Consider the following 6,807-nt stretch of genomic DNA (forward strand, 5'->3'; position numbering starts at 1 on the left):
TCTCCCTATAGGGAGTATTCCAGAACTGTGAACATAATAGATACTCAATTTTTAGGAGTCTTAAAACCACAGTACAGGGGCGCCTGGGTGGCTCAGTGGATTAAGCCGCTGCCTTCGGCTTGGGTCATGATCTCAGGGTCCTGGGATCGAGCCCCGCGTCGGGCTCTCTGCTCAGCGGGGAGCCTGCTTCCCTCTCTCTCTCTCTGCCTGCTTCTCTGCCTACTTGTGATCTCTATCTGTCAAATAAATAAATAAAATCTTTAAAAAAAAAAAACCACAGTACAACTGAAAATGTGGTGCTTCAGCCAAATGACAATTCTGCAGAGATGATGCTTGGTGGCAGGGTGCCTATAATATCTTCTTCAATGACACTTGTATCCCTAAGATTATCAGGGACCTTTGGGAAGCACACTCCACTAGACACTTTTAGTCTTAGCCTTACTTGACCATTTTGTAGTTGATAGTGTTGAACACTATCTTAATTTTGAAACTATCTTATATCTTGGATTTCACAATAGCTTGTTCTTTTGCTGTACCTTCAATATTTCTGGAGGCTCCTTCTTTTTTTTAATTTTTTATTTTTTATAATCATATAATATATTTTTATCCCCCAGGGCTGGAGGCTCCTTCTGATTTCTATATTAGACCCTTCTTCATTTGCCTCTGTGTGTGTGTGTGTGTGTGTGTGTGCGCGCGCGCGCGTGTGTGTTCAGCTCCTTAATCCTTTATTTCAGAAAATTTCAAACCTACAGCAAAGTTGAAATAGAAAAGTGTAAGCACAGGCATATACTTCACCTAGATTCACCAATTGTTAATGCTTTGTTACATTTACTCTATACATATACACACATTTTTTTTTTCAGAACAGTTTGAAAGTAAGTTGCAAACTTCATCACACTTAACCGAAAAATACTTCAGCATGAGTCTCCTCAAAGCAAGAACAACCCCCCCACACACACACATAACCGTATGTCACAGGTTCAGTTCCCCCAGGAAGTCATGTCTGGGATGGAGATTAGCCTGCAGAAGGCTGAGAGTGCTCAAGTGGCTGCTGAAGCTGCCCATGGTCCATCAACATGGGGCAAGAGAATACCAAGAGACACTGAACCAGACCACTTGGATGCCGACCAGGTCTCCTTGCTGCCCACTGTGTAACTGCTGCGTGGGTTCCTAACGATCACGGTCAATCACTCCTGCCTGCACAATGACTTCTCTTTCTGTGTGCTGACCCCTGGCTGAACTGCCCAGCTGGCAATGGTAGCTGATATTTCAGTGGGACCCCTGTGTGTCCCATGCCAAAAGCATTCCCCCTTTTGCAAATTAGAACTGTCAACCTGGAGGAACCAGAGTTGCGGGGACAAGGACAGTTTCGCAGGCGGGTCACTGAGAATTATGTTTGTAGGGGTCCAATTATCCAATGATACATGGAGATACAATGAGGACCACTGGCCCTGCGTTCTTTGGGTCCTTAAGGATGCCACTAATTTCTCCCTTCCTCCTCCGAGCCGCAGGACCAATCTCAAAAACTTGTTTCAGGAACCCGTGTGGAAGTTGCGCCAACTTCCCTAAATATCTAATGTAACTACACATCAAGAAATCAGGGAATCGGGTGGCTCAGTGGGTTAAAGCCTCTGCCTTCGGCTCAGGTCATGATCTCAGGGTCCTGGGATCGAGCCCCACATCGGGCTCTCTGCTTGGCGGGGAGCCTGCTTCCACCTTTCTCTCTATCTGCCTGCCTCTCTGCCTACTTGTGATCTTTGCCTGTCAGATAAATAAATAAAATCTTAAAAAAAAAAGAAATCAGGGAATCAAGGTAGACTGACTGGGTCTATCAACCAGGGACCCAGTACTTCATTTATCACTGGGCTCATCTGCCCTCACTCTAACAGAGGCCCACGATGACTCTGCATCTTCTGGTTTCAGTCTCAACTCTGCCCCTTGTTCAGCAATTCTCAAAATGTACATTTTGAGTATTTCCTTTCTCCAGTGGGTGGTTACTTGAGTCAATGGCTGTTGGTTCCTTTGTGGGAGGAGGAGAAAAATCATTCTCTCTCCATTTGGTGTTGACGTCTTCCTCTTAAAGATTTAAGAGTTTCCATCTGAAAATTGGCTCAGATCCAGATGCTGGGCAAGGAGTCTTGGCTGCTCATTGGGGCAACTGTCCTCAGCCACCTAGTTGTCTATCCATGAATGGTTTGATTTTGTTTGAGGAGCCCACTCATTGGCTACCTGTCTGTTTCACCCACCCTTGTCCTGGGAACCATCTCTAAAACTCACCAGGTGACTTCCTCCCCATGCCTTAACTTCCCTTATCATGAGCTCATGCGCATGGCTTCTGACTGATATGCAGGGAAGCCCAGCCCTTTTTGCCTGTACTGTTGTACAGTCCTATTGTCCCCACTTCGCTTGAATATCTGAACACTGATACCTCATACCAGCTTGTTTCCTTTTTATACTGCTCTAGTTAGCCACTGGTAAAAAGTGTTACAACCTGCACATTCTGGAACTATCTACCTTCTGCCAGGACCTTATGCTCCATCTACCACCAGTGCTGAGGGCCTTGTGGATAGCCAGATGGTGACCCAGATCCTAAAATCTGCTGCCTCCACCCCTTCTGATACAAATTGATCCAAGCAAGACTGTCTGGGAAGCAGCCTCTGAGATGGAGATCAGTCCATAGGAGTGCTCTTGGGATCAGGACCCAGGGATGGAAAGAAGGTAGAGGTGGGAAGGGAGACCTCCTCTGCTGAGTTCAGGCAAGGGGGACTGGCTTTATATTCCCACACTGAGCAGGCATTGGGTGTGGGCTGCCAGGAGGGAGGGGCTGGGGCAGGGCAATCTCCAGCTGAGGCAATGCCAAAGAGGGTTAAGTGCTAATGGCTGTGTCCTGACACAGTTCCAGAAGCTGGGGGGCGGGAGGAGACACACCCCTAAGTCCTGTTGGGGGGGTTTAAGAGGAGCATCACTCTTTCCACTACACCGTAATACGTTGTTTTACACACAGACTCTAGAGTGATACAGTAGTACATCACCCAGGATCCAGTGGGTATTCAGATCTTCCCATGATCCCCAAATGCCTTTCATAGCTTTATTTTTCAATCCAGAATCGAATTAAGATTCACTCACTGCATTTCGTTGACATGTCTAGAGTTTTTTTGATAAGATTAGGTCCCCCCCCCAAGTTGTTTTTTAGGGCTTTTGTTTCTTTTTTATCTTTTATTATATTTTTGCAAAGTCTAAGAGTTTTGTTATTGTGTTTTCCTTTTTTTTTTTTTAAAGGACAGTCATTTTATAGAATGTCTTGCAGTATTTCTCACCTGATTAGGTTCATGCTAAACATTTTTGGCAATAATATTCTTACACAGGTTAACAGCAAGGGTCATTTTGTGCCATCGCTAGTGACGAAGTTTGGTCATTTATAAACGTTACGTATCAACTAGTCTCTCCATTGTGAAGTATCTTTTTTTTTTTTTAACTTTGAGATTAATATGTAATCTACACGGTGATACTTTGAGTTGATTTGAATGACCTGCTTCTCCCCAGCCTTTCATCACTCTGGTTCTCTGAGCTTCCACGTCTGGTCTCTTTCTGAGTCAGTCAGTCATTACTCTGGTGGTTAAGAAGCGGTGATTTTCCTAATCCCCGCATCTCTTTCTACCTTTCTCAGCAGATGTTCTAGAAACTTGTCTCATTTTTTTCTAGTATGCTATTAGTATGGAGTCAGACATTCTTTTTTATTCAGTGGGCTAGAATCTCTTCACATTATTATTCTTTTGTTGCTTCTGTTGTCCCGTGTTTGGCCAGCAGAAGCCCTTTCAGGCCGGTTGCTGTATGCTTTTAACACACCTTGGTTATTCACTGGGTGTTTCTGTACTTGGTGGCACCAGATTTTTCCAGGCTTACCTTCTGCTTTTTCCTGCCCTAGACTAGGAATTAACCACCTCTCTAAGCGGCTCCAGTTCTTCCCAGTGAGGAACACTACTTAGAAACCAAGACACGAGCTCTAGCTGACCTTCATTATTACTGGGGTGTCATTGCTTCCAGGCCTTTTAGTAGAGAAAGCTAGAAAAATGAAGATTCCAAATGTCTTAAGTATACACTGATACCTGATTCAAACCCCTAATTCTATATTCCTTACCTCCTCCCATTTCATATTATGTCTCCCTCCTCCCAACGTGAGAACCCAGTTTTCAATTATATCAAATATTTGCTTTCTCCTCTAATACCTTTGCCTACTTTTTAAGCATTTGTCCTCTTTTTATATGCTTCACTCTGGTAATTTTCATGGTTATATAAAATGACTCCCTAATATAATGATTTATCCTAAAATTTTTTCTAGTTCAGACTAGTGTAACTAACTGCATCTTATCAATGACGAATGTCTATCTGGACGAATGTCTATCAACTCAAATTTAGCGTTTGATGGGTGCCCTAAACAAAACTCATCATTCTGTTCTTGGCCGTATAGTTCAGGAGGGCAGCTAATGTTCATCTCAATTACTGATCAATGTCCAGTAGACAGCCTCATATCTAGCAGGCAGTCAGTGCCTGATAAATGTACACCTTCTACAATTCGTCTTGCAGTCGCTTGTAGGCTTAGAGCACAACTATCTCTACTAATCCTGAATTAATGCACTTTAATGAAACAGTGAATTTTACTGCATGTGTTTTCTCTCAGTGAAGGTGTTTTGGGAGAATGGATTTGAGGTGAGCTCGTGGTGGCAGGGAGACAAGAGCCTTCTCCAAGAGCTGCAGCGGTGGGGACAAGGGGTAGCTGCTGTCCAAGTGTCACATCATCTGCTGACACACTAGGAGGACCCAGTACTGGGGCACTGATCATCTTGAAAGCAGAGCTCTGACTCCCTCTGGGAGCCCTAGTCATTATCTGGACACGGCAGTGCTGGGGACTGGGATTAAAGAACCCGTGCCCAGCGGGTTACAGCCCAGGCGGAGGGGGCCCCGGTGCACTGGGGGCAACACCTTCTATTCAGCACACCCCGTATCAGATGCTAAGTATTTGGCAAGCATTAGTTCATTTGATTTTCCTAACAACCCGACGCACTAACTACTATCTTCATCTCCACTTTACAAATGTTAAGATGATGGAATCAGTCACTTGCTCCAGATCACACCGCCCGTAAGGGTTGAGCGGGGTCTCCATCCCAGAGGTGCCACAAAGTCATAGAACAGATATTTTAAGATCTGCAAGGTCTTAAAAGGTTTACCTATTTACCTGGAAGATTTTCTCCAGCAAAATATGAGCGAGGGGAGTGACACAGGAAATGAGATCAAACCCAGATGAGTGACACCTGACTAAGACCACTGATGGAGCAGAACGTCACACTCGAGACAAATGGAGGGCTGGCACCATGAGGCCCCACAGCTGTTGTCCCCCGTTCCGAACCTGTGAGTCTGTTATGCTGAGTCTAATAGATTTCTACTCAGCAATGTGCTTACATTCCTGCTTTTCTCCCTGCTGTGTTGTCTACAACATGCAGCTCACCCTCAGAGCATTCTGCTGTCCTCGACACTGGAGGTGGACCAGCGTGTTTAGAAGATAAAAAAACGCCCCCAGCCCCATTCCTTGCTAACATTCCTGAAGGTGATCTGGTCCCTTGAACACACGTACGTGTCCACCTGATGCCTCAGCCTCATTCATCAACCCACCCAATGACTCTTACAAGGGCTCAGGGAAGCTAGAAAAGGACCCTGGGGGCTGTCCAGCTTCTCCCCCGCAGGCTTCTTACAGGAAGGCAGTACCGTTCCTTACAGGCTTGTGGTTGCTCATCAGTTTTCCTATTACTCACTGTTCAATTCATTTTTGTGGAAGCAGTTGGCAAAATAATAAAGCATTTGAAGACATCTTTCTAAATAGATGAATTTATTTAATGGTTTTTAGAAGTCAAGAGCAGCATACAAATTGAGAATGGGTATATATTTTTATTATTTTTTTATAGTTCCATAGTCTTTTTGTAATTTATATATTACTTTTATAATTTATATATGCGTTTGTAATTTATAAAAGCAGAAAAACTAGGCGATCCTGGGTGAGTCAGTCGTTAAGCATCTGCCTTCAGCTCAGGTCATGATCTCAGGGTCCTGGGATCAAGCCCTGCATTGGGCTCTCTGCTCAGCGGGAAGCCTGTTTCTCCCTCTCCTGCTCCCCCTGCTTGTGTTCCCTCTCTCACTCTGTAAAATAAATAAACAAAATAAAAACCTTTAAACAAACAAACCTATTTCCCTATTTTAAACAAACAGAAAACCCCGACATATTGGCATGGCTAACTTGTGCATCATCAGGCTAGGTATCCAATCTTAATGGTTATCTAAATGTGAGTATAGAAGAATTATACTGAAAGGTTTCTCAGTGGAAAACTTGCAAAAGATATTTAAGTTTTATTTATTTGTTGAAAATTTATTTATTTGAGAGTGAGTGAGAGGGAGATCACAGAGAGGGAGGAGTCTCCCACTGAGCAGGAAGCCCAACGCGGAGCCAGGTCCCAGGACCCTGAGATCATGACCTGAGCCAAAGGCAGAGGCTTAGCGGACTGAACCCCCCAGGTGCACCGGTGTTTAAACTTCATAGATGAGAAAGAGCAAATGACTCCTACAGCATTGTTACTTCATTTGGTTGGATGTTCTTTTTGAAAGAGCGTAAGAATGAAAGCCTGGGTTAGCCTGTGGCCTGTTGCCTCTTCCTTCCTCCCCACCCCAAATACTCTGGACTTTTGAAGGGTAGTCTGGAACTGTGCAATCAGCAGATGCTCTTAAATCATCTTCTTACCAAAAATTTTAGCAGTAGCATGT

Source organism: Neovison vison, chromosome 12 (assembly GCF_020171115.1).
Source record: "Neovison vison isolate M4711 chromosome 12, ASM_NN_V1, whole genome shotgun sequence".
NCBI classification, from domain to species: Eukaryota; Metazoa; Chordata; class Mammalia; order Carnivora; family Mustelidae; genus Neogale; species Neogale vison.